The sequence below is a fragment of the Scyliorhinus torazame genome, chromosome 4 (assembly GCF_047496885.1).
Source record: "Scyliorhinus torazame isolate Kashiwa2021f chromosome 4, sScyTor2.1, whole genome shotgun sequence".
Lineage (NCBI taxonomy): Eukaryota > Metazoa > Chordata > Chondrichthyes > Carcharhiniformes > Scyliorhinidae > Scyliorhinus > Scyliorhinus torazame.
Genome location: NC_092710.1, coordinates 218,145,450 through 218,158,645, shown reverse-complemented (window position 1 = coordinate 218,158,645; position 13,196 = coordinate 218,145,450).

Sequence of the window (13,196 nt, the reverse complement as noted above, 5' to 3'; positions counted from 1 at the left end):
CTCAAGTCCATCAGCCTTTCCTCATAAGATTTTCCCTCCATACCAGGCAACATCCTGGTAAATCTCCTCTGCACCCGCTCCAAAGCCTCCACGTCCTTCCTATAATGCGGTGACCAGAACTGTACGCAATACTCCAAATGCGGCCGTACCAGAGTTCTGTACAGTTGCAACATGACCTCCCGACTCCGGAACTCAATCCCTCTACCAATAAAGGCCAACACTCCATAGGCCTTCTTCACAACCCTATCAACCTGGGTGGCAACTTTCAGGGATCTATGTACATGGACACCTAGATCCCTCTGCTCATCCACACTTTCAAGAACTTTACCATTAGCCAAATATTCCGCATTCCTGTTATTCCTTCCAAAGTGAATCACCTCACACTTCTCTACATTAAACTCCATTTGCCACCTCTCAGCCCAGCTCTGCAGCTTATCTATATCCCTCTGTAACCTGCTACATCCTTCCACACTATCGACAACACCACCAACTTTAGTATCGTCTGCAAATTTACTCACCCACCCTTCTGCGCCTTCCTCTAGGTCATTGATAAAAATGACAAACAGCAACGGCCCCAGAACAGATCCTTGTGGTACTCCACTTGTGACTGTACTCCATTCTGAACATTTCCCATCAACCACCACCCTCTGTCTTCTTTCAGCTAGCCAATTTCTGATCCACATCTCTAAATCACCCTCAATCCCCAGCCTCCGTATTTTTTGCAATAGCCTACCGTGGGGAACCTTATCAAACGCTTTGCTGAAATCCATATACACCACATCAACTGCTCTACCCTCGTCTACCTGTTCAGTCAACTTCTCAAAGAACTCAATAAGGTTTGTGAGGCATGACCTACCCTTCACAAAGCCATGCTGACTATCCCTGATCATATTATTCCTATCTAGATGATTATAAATCTTGTCTTTTATAATCTTATAATCTTATAATACATTTGCACATAGATTGTTTTAGTCCCTGAGAAGTCATGAATGGTGCTAAACATTGTGCAATCATCAGCAAACTTCCCCACATCTGACTTTGTGTTGGCAGGAAAGTCATTGATGAAGCAGCTTGTAATTGATAATATGGAAAGGTGTGAAATTAACCATCTTAGTAAGCATCTGGAAAAGCATGGATGAGGGTTTCAGCTGAGTTAGGTGATAAATGTAAACCTTTCAAGTTATAACCAAGTGGACATTTAGCATTACGCTAAAAGCAATGATTCACACCTTCATTGAAGTAAAATCAGCAGTAGGCAGCACGGTAGCATTGTGGATATCACAATTGCTTCACAGCTCCAGGGTCCCAGGTTCGGTTCCGGCTTGGGTCACTGTCTGTGCGGAGTCTGCACATCCTCCCCGTGTGTGCGTGGGTTTCCTCCGGGTGCTCCGGTTTCCTCTCACAGTCAAAAGATGTGCAGGTTAGGTGGATTGGCCATGATAAATTGCCCTTAGTATCCAAAATTGCCCTTAGTGTTGGGTGGGATTACTGGGTTATGGGGATAGGGTGGCGATGTTGACCTTGGGTAGGGTGCTCTTTCCAAGAGCCGGTGCAGACTCGATGGGCTGAATGGCCTCCTTCTGCACTGTAAATTCTATGATAGAAAAGAATGACTAGGGGGTCAAATATATAGGTGTGAAGCTCTGCTGAAATCAGGTAAATTAAAGAAAATTGGAGACTATCAGTCTACGAGAAACATAATTTAAAGCCAAAATCAAAGTCAAAATTATGAGCTGGGGACACAATTGGAAAATAAAACTATAGAAATGACAGGGATCAAAATTCACACCCGTCTTGAAATCAAAGCATTTTGAACATCACAAAGGACAATGTAATCAGATCTATCGGCTGAGGCCATGCCCAAAATGAATACTTAGTTGTGTTAGAAAAATTCAGATTAAAGGTACCTTTTACAATCCAAGTGAAATAAAAGTTACTTTACAATAAAGTCATAAAAACTTAATAACTGTTAGAAAAATATATAAACCCTGAGAAAGGGGCAGAGAAGCAGAGAAGGAACAAGAGAAGCAAGCAGAGTCAGCTTGCAGTCAGTTCAGTCATGGGACAGAGCAAAGCAGCCAAGCTAAAACAGCTAATACATCTAAGGAAGACCACAATTTAAAGAGGAGGCAGAGTCAGCTCAGAGACAGCCAGCAGAGCCAGCTCTCACAGCTCGGTACATGGGAAAGATAGAGCATAGCAACCGAGCAGAACAGCGAATACATCTGAGGAAGACCAAAAGAATTTAAAGAAGATTGATTGTCCAGGTGGGCCTGAAGGTCCCTTCAACCAACCAGGAGGGTCCAGAAACAAGATCTTTTTACCTTTCTGTAAAGACAGTGATTGCAGCTTTTAAAAGAAAAGAATAATAATAAAATAACTTAAAAGTTTTAACCTGAAACAGTGGTTATTCCAAAGTCTACTTTGCTTACTTAGCAATGCGGGACCCAGGATCGATGCTACTAAGTGGTAAGTAGATGAAATCTTTTGTGAAGGTATGGGTTATACCGGGGGATAACTTGAAAACATAGTTTGACCTGAATAGCACCCACTGAAGCCTGCATAGGAGTCAGGGTGTGAGAATCCCTGTTCACCATTTAGAATATCGACCCTTTTTGGTATAGGGGGAATTCTAAGAATAGTGGTGAGTTTTCAACAACAAGCTGAAGATGGTTAAGCCTAGGACACTACCTTAAGGAACTCCTGCAGTGATGTCCTGGGACTGAGGTGACTGGCCTCTAACTACAACAACCATCTTTCAAAATCAATTCGCAGAAGCACAATTACAGAATGTGTACTGAAAAGATAGCACAGAGTATTACACTCTACCAATGTAAAACCGATCTGTCGAGAGATTACAACATGGGACAGTAAACAAATCTTTGAGCTGATGTACGCCATCCATTTCTGTCCCCTGAGCAGGGGTGCTTGCAAAGTCCTGGATCTCCTCCAGACGGCAGAGGACATGAAGACTACCACTGTCCCTAATCAGTCAGAACAGCAGACTCCTGAGTATTCTAAAGAATAAACACGAAAGAGTCCAGTCTCGGATTTCACCTTTCACCTCTCTTCTCTCTTTGTGGAGCACATTAATCCATTATCATTCCATTTTCCGAAAACCCCCAATTGTCAGGCCAACCTATCGCCCTCGGGATTACCATAATACTTCCAATAGAAGCAGTATCCAGAGAATGATCAGCAGTCTGAGAAGCCTCTACCTCAAACTAAAATGATGGGACAGTTGGTTGACACATCAAGTGCTGTGCACACACTGCAACTTACAGCTTGCATGTCATAACCACAAGGCATGCTGGAACCTGGTACCAATCTCTCAATCAACATCAAAAATGCTTTGTTATCAAAATACAGAGGTGAGAATGCCACTAAATTTTCCTCTTGTCACAAGAATGTTCTTCCTCAGCTTCAGAGGGCTTTGAGATGGCCTACACACAGACTGAAGAAGCAAAAGCAGCACCTAAGAGATGAATATCATGTTCATCCACCCCGCACAAAACGATCAAGAGTAACAGCAACCATGGATGAAAGCAACATTCAAACTGACCAGACGTGCGTAAACAGAAAGCGATGGAAGAGAAGAATTAAAGGATACCAAATGCTAGTCCAACCTCCAAGCCAATAATAAGAACTAGAAACAACTAGAAACAACCTCTTCACACAGAGTGTGGTGAGCATCTGGAATGGCTGCCAGAGGCAGTGGTAGAGGTGGGTACGCTTTTTTCCTTTAAAAAACAGTTAGACAGTTACATGGGGAGGGTGGGTATAGAGGGATATGGACCAAATGCAGGTAAGTGGGACTAACTTAATGATAGAAACCAGCTGGGCCGATGGGCCTGTTTCCATGCTTCAAACATCTATGACTATGACTCTAGAGCTTGCCACTCTCCCGACAAAATGGCGAGCGAGATGTGGAGGATTATAAAGCCACCAGACTGCCTGAACCTCTAACTTCAATGACAGGAATAGGGTAGATGGGATAGAGAGAATGTTGTTAATGTTAATACTGTGATGGCAATAATGTCATAACAGCATTAAGGTTAATATATAAGACTTATAAACAATGTAAGATGGGCCAGAAATTCATGCTCTCCTGCCGTAAGGTTTTTAGGATGGTTGGGGGTTGGAATTGAAGTGACCACTACTCAGTCCTTGTGGAAAAAAAGTCAAGTCTTCACATTGAGGATACTCCTCCATCTAGTTGTGTGGCACTACCACAAGCTAAATGGGGTAGACTTCGAACAGATCTAGCAACACAAGACTGGGCATCCACAAGACGCTGTGGGCCATCAGCAACAGCAGAATTGTACTCACCACAATCTGTAACCTCATGGCCTGCCATATCCCCCACTCTGTCATGGGATGAATCCTGCTTCAATCAAGAATGCAGGAGGAATTGCCAGAAGCAGCACCAGGCATCAGCCTGATGAAGCTACAACACAGACTACTTGCATGCTAAACAGCATAAGCAGTAATAGACAAAACTGTGCAATTTTACAACCAACAGATCAGATTTAGGCTCTGCAGTCCTGCGAGATGCAGCCGAGAATGGTGGTGGACAATTAAATAACTCACTGGAGGAGGCTCCACGCATGAAATGAAAATGAAAATCACTTATTGTCAAGTAGGCTTCAAATGAAGTTACTGTGAAAAGCCCCTAGTCGCCACATTCCGGCACCTGTTCGGGGAGGCTGGTGCGGGAATTGAACCGTGCTGCTGGCCTGCCTTGGTTTGCTTTAAAAGCCAGCTCTTTAGCTCTCTGCTAAACCAGCCCCTATCCTCATCCTTTAATGCTCATATATCCTCATCCTCACCTGCACCCACATATCCCCATCCTCAATGATGGAGGATCCCAGCACATTTGTGCAAAAGGTAAGGCTGAAGAATTCGCAACAATGTTCGGCCAGAAGTGCCGACTGGGATGATACATCTCGGAGGTCCTCAGCATCACAGATGCCAAGCTTCAGCTAATTCGATTCAAAGCTGAAATACCCAGCATTAAAAGGGAAGATTTTCCTTTTTAAAATAAATTTAGTCCACCCAATTAAGTGGCAATTTAGCGTGGCCAATTCATCTACCCTGTCTATCTTTGGATTGTGGGGTCAGACCCATGCAGACACAGGGAGAATGTGCAAATTCTGCACGCACAGTGACCCGGAGTTGGGATCGAAGCCGGGTCCTTGGTGCCGTGAGGTAGCAATGCTAACCACTCTGCCACCATGCCATCCAAAGAGAAAGATTTCCTAGTTGCTGTTAGACACTCATAGACACTTATAGAACATACAGTGCAGAAGGAGGCCATTCGACCCATCGAGTCTGCACCGACCCACTTAAGTCCTCACATCCACCCTATCCCCGTAACCCAATAACCCCTCCTAACCTTTTTGGTTACTAAGGGCAATTTATCATGGCCAATCCACCTAACCTGCACATCTTTGGACTGTGAGAGGAAACCGGAGCACCTGGAGGAAACCCACGCAGACACGGGGAGAACATAGAACATAGAACATAGAACGATACAGCGCAGTACAGGCCCTTCGGCCCACCGAATGTTGCACCGAAACAAAAGCCATCTAACCTACACTATGCCATTATCATCCATATGCTTATCCAATAAACTTTTAAATGCCCTCAATGTTGGCGAGTTCACTACTGTTGCAGGTAGGGCATTCCACGACCTCACCACTCTTTGCGTAAAGAACCTACCTCTGACCTCTGTCCTATATCTATTACCCCTCAGTTTAAAGCTATGTCCCCTCGTGCTAGCCATTTCCATCCGCGGGAGAAGACTCTCACTGTCTACCCTATCTAACCCCCTGATCATTTTGTATGCCTCTATTAAGTCTCCTCTTAACCTTCTTCTCTCTAACGAAAACAACCTCAAGTCCATCAGCCTTTCCTCATAAGATTTTCCCTCCATACCAGGCAACATCCTGGTACGTGCAGACTCCGCACAGACAGTGACACAGCGGGGAACCTGGGACCCTGGCGCTGTGAAGCCACAGTGCTATCCACTTGTGCTACCGTGCTGCCCACTTGTGCTACCCTTGCTGGTCAAGGTATTGTTTGTGCTCTACTTTTCAACACAGTCGGAAGAGTGGAAGTGTATACCCGAGGAGCCGGGATCCAAAAATGGCAGGAAAAACAGGCACACTGGACATGTTTGATGAGGATTATGAAACATGGAATTAGTATGAAGAAAGATCCCAATTGTTTGTAATAGCTAATCAGATACCGGAGGACCTAAAGTTTGCAACATTTTTCAGCTAAGTTGGGCGTAAAATGTTTGTTTTTTACAATCTTTTATTGTCACAAGTCGGCTTACATTACAATTAAGTTACTGTGAAAAGCCCCTAGTCGCCACATTCCGGCGGCTGTTCGGGTACACAGAGGAAGAATTCAGAATGTCCAAATTACCTAACAGCACATTTTCCGGGCCTTGTTTATGCTGCTTCAGGACCTTGTTGACCCAGCAAACCCAGGAGATAAGTTCTGCAATTAATTAATGAAAATCATAAAGAGACATTTCTCTCCCAAACCGTTATCGATTGCAGAAAGGCTCTGATTCCGCAGCCGTAGTCAGTGTTATGGGCCAGGGTTTAGCGAACCCCAAAGTGTTCTTTAGTTTTGCACAAGATTGCCATTGCCCAACTTTCTCTTCAATTTGAGCATTTGTTATGGGCCAGGGTTTAGAGAACCCCAAAGTGTATCATGGAGTTCACCTGACCCACAACTTTTAATAGATTGTGGTATGGGAAGCACACGGCCCACTCTACAGGTGTGGTCCAGCAGAAATGGAAAAGTATTTTTTAAAGCAAAACAATGTTTATTTTATGAACTCAAGTTAACCTTTTTAAAACATACAGTGAACACCTCAGCAACCATCAATTCAAATACAGCCCCCAAAGAATACAACACTAAGAAATCAGCAAATGGACATTCATAAGCTTGCTGAGATTCGCACACATCCTGCTGTGATTGCAGCTTCTCCAAAACTAAAATGAAACCAAACCCACCCTGCAGCAAAAAGCCTAAAGCGAAAGTAAAAAGCTGACAAACAGCCCAGCTCCACCCACTCTCTGACATCACTGCAGTAAACACCCATTTCTTAAAGGTACTCTCACTACAGATATTGATATACACACCCATTTATAAACATTCATTTCTTAAAGGTACTCTCACATGATATCAGGAAGAAGGTGAAATGATGTTACAGTTTAAGACGATTAGCTAGATATTGTGAATTTGGCACAACACTTGATGATACTCTTTAAGACATACTGGTTTGTGGATTGCTGTAAGTGATTTAACTCTAAAATTTGCTGTGGAAGTTGCCACATCTAGGAACTTACAATGAGAGAGGCTTTGCAGATACGGGCTGGAGCGAAGATCCACAAAATGAATACCTCAAGGAAGAGGGCTGCAAATGAGCAATCATGTCACCATTGTATACAGATTGTACACCCAGCAGGGGAATGCTGGAGTAAATCAAATACATGCAAGAAATGTGACAAGAAGGACCATATTGCTGAGGTGTGTTGGGCTCAGAAAACCTCTCTACAGCAAAAAGGTGCAAGAAGAATAACACAAGTAAACAATCTAGTCAAATTGCAAATTAGTTAATGAAGCTCAAAATCAACAAAACGAGCTACTGCAAGAGCTAGAGTGAGGTGTTTTGGCAAAGCAGGCAAGTAGCAACGTTTTTGAGCATGGCCGAACCTTGAAGGTCATGAAATGGAAATGGAAGTGGAGACAGGCCGTATCGCTAATTCCTGAGCCAATTTATCATCAAAAGCTGAGGCACCTGCATTTAAAACATCAAATATGATCCAAAGGATACACCCTGAATAGGTTGTACCATTAAAAGGGTGCGTAATGGTGAAAGTAGAAGCAAATAGGCAGATGGTGAAGTTGCCTCTTCACATCCGTTGAAACATTCCTGCTATATTTGGAAGAGCATGATTGGTTAAGATTATGTTTAACTGGGAAATAGTCAATCAATTAGTGGATTCAAAGACCAACGTGCAACAACTTCTGCAAAAGTATGAATCGGTGTTTTAAGATTCACTAGGCACTATTACTGGAGTTGAGCTACACCCAAAAATCAAGCCAAACAGTACGCTCAAATGTCTCAAAGCTAGAACCGTAGCATACAGTATCAAGCCTCATCTGAAGAAGAACTAAAAAGATCAGTAAGGACAGAAGTTATTGAACCTGTTGTTATAAGTGATCGGGTGACACCAATAATTCCTGTATTAAAACTGGATGGCTCAGTGAGAATTTGTGGAGATTTTAAAACTACTATTCACCCAGCTTTGTGCGTAGATCATTATTCACTGTTGCTGATTGAAGACTTGTTTGCTGGACTTTCTGGAGGATAGAAATTTAGTAAAATTATTCATCACTGGCATATCTTGATTTGATTTGATTTGATTTGATTTATTGTCACATGTACTGAAGTACATTTTTCTGTGGTCGAGGGAACGTACACAGTACGCACATAGCAGACAAAAAGAATAATCAACAGAGTACATTGACAAATGGTACATCGACAAACATTATCGGTTACAGGGCGGAACATGGGGTCAAACAAAGCAAGTACATGAGCAAGAGCAGCATTGGGCATCATGAATAGAGTTCTTACAGGTAACAGATCAGTCCAAGGGGGAGGCGTTGAGGAGTCTTGTAGCTGTGGGGAAGGAGCTCTTCCTATGTCTGGATGTGCGGGTCTTCAAACTTCTGTACCTTCTGCCTGACAGAAGGGTCTGGAAGAAGGCAATGCCTGGGTGGGAGGGGTCTCTAAAAATTCTGTCTGCTTTCCTGAGGCAGAGGGAGGTGTGTACAGAATCAATGTGGGGGTGGCAAGCTTGTGTGATGCGTTGGGCTGAGTTCACCACACTCTGCAGTTTCTTGCAATCTTGGACCAAGCTATTGCCATACCAGGATGTGATGCAGCCGGATAGGATGCTCTCTATGGCACATCTGTAGAAGTTTGTGAGAGTCAATGCAGACATGCCAAATTTCTTTAGCTTCCGCAGGAAATAGAGACGTTGTTGGGCTTTCTTGACTGTTGCATCAACGTGAATGGACCAGGACAGACTGTTGATGATGGTGACCCCCATCGACCATCTCCACTTCGGAGCCATTGATGCAGACGGGAGTGTGTGTCATGCTACGCTTCCTGAAGTCGATGATCAGTTCCTTGGTCTTTCCAACATTTAGAGAGAGGTTGTTTTCAGAACACTATGCAATCAAGTGATTTATCTCCCTCCTGTAGTCTGATTCATCGTTGTTTGAGATATGGCCCACCACAGTCATATTATCCGCAAACTTATAGATTGAGTTGGAGTTAAATCTTGCCACACAGTTATGTGTGTATAGGGAGTACAGTAGAGGACTGAGCACACATCCTTGCGGGACCCTGGCATTGAGGACTATTGTGGAGGAGGTGCTGTTGCCTATCCTGACTGAATGCGGTCCATTGGTGAGGAAGTCAAGGATCCAGCTGAACATGGAGGGGTTAAGTCCAAGATTGCAGAGTTTGGTTATTAGTCTTGTCGGGATAATGGTGTTGAAGGCGGAGCTGTAGTCTATGAACAGCAATCTTACATATGTGTCCTTGTTGTTGTCGAGGTGTTCGAGTGTTGATTGTAGAGGCACGGAGATACTATCTGCTGTGGACCGGTTGTGGTGATAGGCAAACTGCAGTGGATCAAGACAGTGTGGGAGGCTGGCAGTGATCCGTCTCATGACTAGCCGCTTGAAGCATTTCATGATAATGGACGTCAGGGCCACCGCCGGTCGGTAGTCGTTGAGGCAGGCTACCTTGTTCTTCTTTGGTATTGGTATTATGGTGGTCTTCTTGAAGATTCTGCAGATGAATATGGCTGCTGAATCACAGCCATACTCACAAGGGCCTGTTTTGTTACTTCCTTTTTGAATAACATTTGTGCCTCCTCTTTTGCAAAGATCCATGGATCAAATTCTAAGTGGGTTGAATGGAGTGCAATGTTATTTACTTGACCCATCACTGGTTCAAGTGAACAGGAACACTTGGGAATTTGGAAGCAACTCAGAAGCGGTTACAGAGCCACAACTTGAGAGTTAAGAAGGAAAAGATTGATTTTTTCAAGTCATCCATAAACCACCTTGGTCATATCACCGACAAAGACAGTTCACACAAATAACCAAAGAAAATGTCAGCAATCTTAGAAGCACTACGTCCTCAAAACTAATTTGTTTTTAGGATTAATCAATTATTATGGTAAATGTGTGCTGAATTTTGCATCATGGTTGAAGCCTTTACATACTTTGCTGTGTGACAAACAGGCATGACACATTCAATCAGGGAGACAGAGTGCTAGCTAGGAGTTACACCACCAACAAGAAATGGGTATCACCTATCCTAGCAAAACAGGTCCAATATCATACACTGTACGGACGGATGATGAAAGAGTTTGGCGACATCATGCTGATCAGTTACTTGCTGCACAAAGTGAGTTTGCAGAAACTTGTCAAGGGACTCTTCCTTTGGAAGATCTAGAGAGCTATACTTTGGAATAGAGACCAGAAACCGTGGCGAGATTCTGAGAACTTTTCAATGCCTTTAGTGGCAGATACTGAAATAACTATTCAAGAAGTACCATCTACAGAAAGGAATGAGGATACTTCTGAGGTCACAAGTAGCCACGTTCAAGAACACCAAATTTTACCAAAAAGGAATAGACGTCCACCACAGAGAGTGTCTTATTGAATTGTATATCTGTATAGAAATAACATATCGGGTGAACCATTGTATAAATGTCTATTGTTGTTGCACTAATGAAGACGGAAGGGTGTTATGCATCTGGGAATTCATTCTTGCTAGTTCTGCAGCACATGCAGTGAAGTCAGCAGAGTGTTTGGGTGGGCTTTGAGTAGATCACCATCTTGATTGTATGCGGAACACCCTAGATACACCTCTCATTGTGCTTTACAAGAATCCAGAGCGTGGCACCTCCATACCTTTTCTCTTTGCGGCAACAAAGAAATATACCATGACCTCATTACAGCCTTTCTTAAACATAGACAAAAGAAGTTAACTCAGAGGTGAGTCCACATAAGAGTGACTGTCCTTGACATCAAGGCAGCATTTGACAGAGTATGACATCAAAGATTCCTAACGAAACTGGACACAGTGAGAATCAGGGGAAAACTGTCCGCTGGTTGGAGTCATACCTCGCACAAAGGAAGATGGTTGTGGCGGTTGGACATCAATCATCTCAGCTTCAGGATATTACTGCAGGTGTTCCTCAGGGTAGTGTCCCAGGCCCAACCGTCTTCAGCTCCTTCATCAGTGACGACCCTTTCATAATGTCAGAAATGGGGATGTTCAGCACCATTCGTGACTCTCCATATAGAGAAGCAGTTCATGTCCAAATGCAGCAAGACTTGGACAATATCCAGGCTTGGGCTGACAAGTGATAAGAAACAATCACGCCACATAAGTGCCAGGCAATAACCATCTACAACAAGAGAGGATCTTACTATCGCTACTTGACATTCAATGGCATTACCATCGCTGAATCTCCCACCATCAACATCCTGGGTTGTACCATTGACCAGAAACTGAATTGGAGTCCAAAGGTGTGTGGGTTAGGTGGATTGGCTGTACTAAATTGCCCCTTAAGGCAAGGGTTGCGCAGGTTATGTTATGGGGTTACAGGGATAGGGCGGGGTGGATGGGGGAATGGATATGGGTAATGTCCTTTCTAAGGTTCGGTGCACAACCGATGGGCAGGATGGCCTCAATCTGTACTGTGGGGATTCCATGACTTTATAAATGCTGTGACTACCAGAATAGGTCAAAGGTTAGGAATCCTGCAGCATGCAACTCACCTCCTGGCTCCCACAAAGCCTGTCCACCAACTACAAGACACAAATCAAGAGAGTGATGGAATTCTGTCCACTTGCCTGAATGAGTGCAGCTGCAACAACCCTTAAGAAACTCAACACCATTGAGCCAAAGCAATTCGCTTGATTGCTCCTCTTTCCACAAACATTCAATCCCTCAACCACTGACGAATGTTGGCAATCATGTGTACCATCAAGGGCAGCATGGCGGCGCAGTGGTTAGCACTGCCGCCTCACCGTGCCGTGGTCCCAGGTTCGATCCCGGCTCTGGGTCACTGTCCGTGTGAACAAAGAACAAAGAAATGTACAGCACAGGAACAGGCCCTTCGGCCCTCCAAGCCCGTGCCGACCATGCTGCCCGACTAAACTACAATCTTCTACACTTCCTGGGTCCGTATCCCTCTATTCCCATCCTATTCATGTATTTGTCAAGATGCCCCTTAAATGTCACTATCGTCCCTGCTTCCACCACCTCCTCCGGTAGTGAATGTGTGGAGTTTGCACATTCTCCCCGCGTTTGCGTGGGTTTCGCTCGCACAACCCAAGGATGTGCAGGGTAGGTGGATTGGCCACTTTAAATTGCCCCTTAATTGGAAAAATTGAATTGGGTACTCTAAATTTATTTTTTAAAAGTTATATGTACCATCTACAAGATGAAATATATTGCCGTTCCTTCACTGTAACTGGGTCAAAATCCTGGAATTCTTTTAATTTTTGTGAACCTGAACTCCCAAATTCATATCATATAGTTTCCCCCACTGGAAATATATATTTTTATTTTTTTTAATTACCATCTTTTTAGGGTACATTTTATCATCAGACCAAAAATTGCAGGCAACGTCACAGACTTAATGAAATAAATTCATTTTCAGTCACTTAATCTCTGCTTCTTCTGTTATTATATTTGAACATTATATTAAAAAATCTCTGAAACGGGCTCCTGAGTGACATTGCCCAGCAATCACTGTCATGAATCAGTACAACCACAAATGCAGGGTAACGCGACCTTTAAACCCATGTTTGATGAGCATATTATTTTCTGTAACTTTGAGATTTTGTGTATTTGTGCTACACAATGTATAATTGAACAAGTGAGAATTAAAACTATCCCCAAATTTAAAAATCTTCAACTTCCACTGAAGAAACCCATTTCATTGTCACCTTTCGTCGACCTAAATTGTTTACATTGTTTCCCTGCCTAGATGGTGCTACACCTGCTGAGTGTTTCCATCATTTTGTTTTTATTTCAGATTTCCAGTATCTGCAGTATTTTGCAATTGTAGAGAATG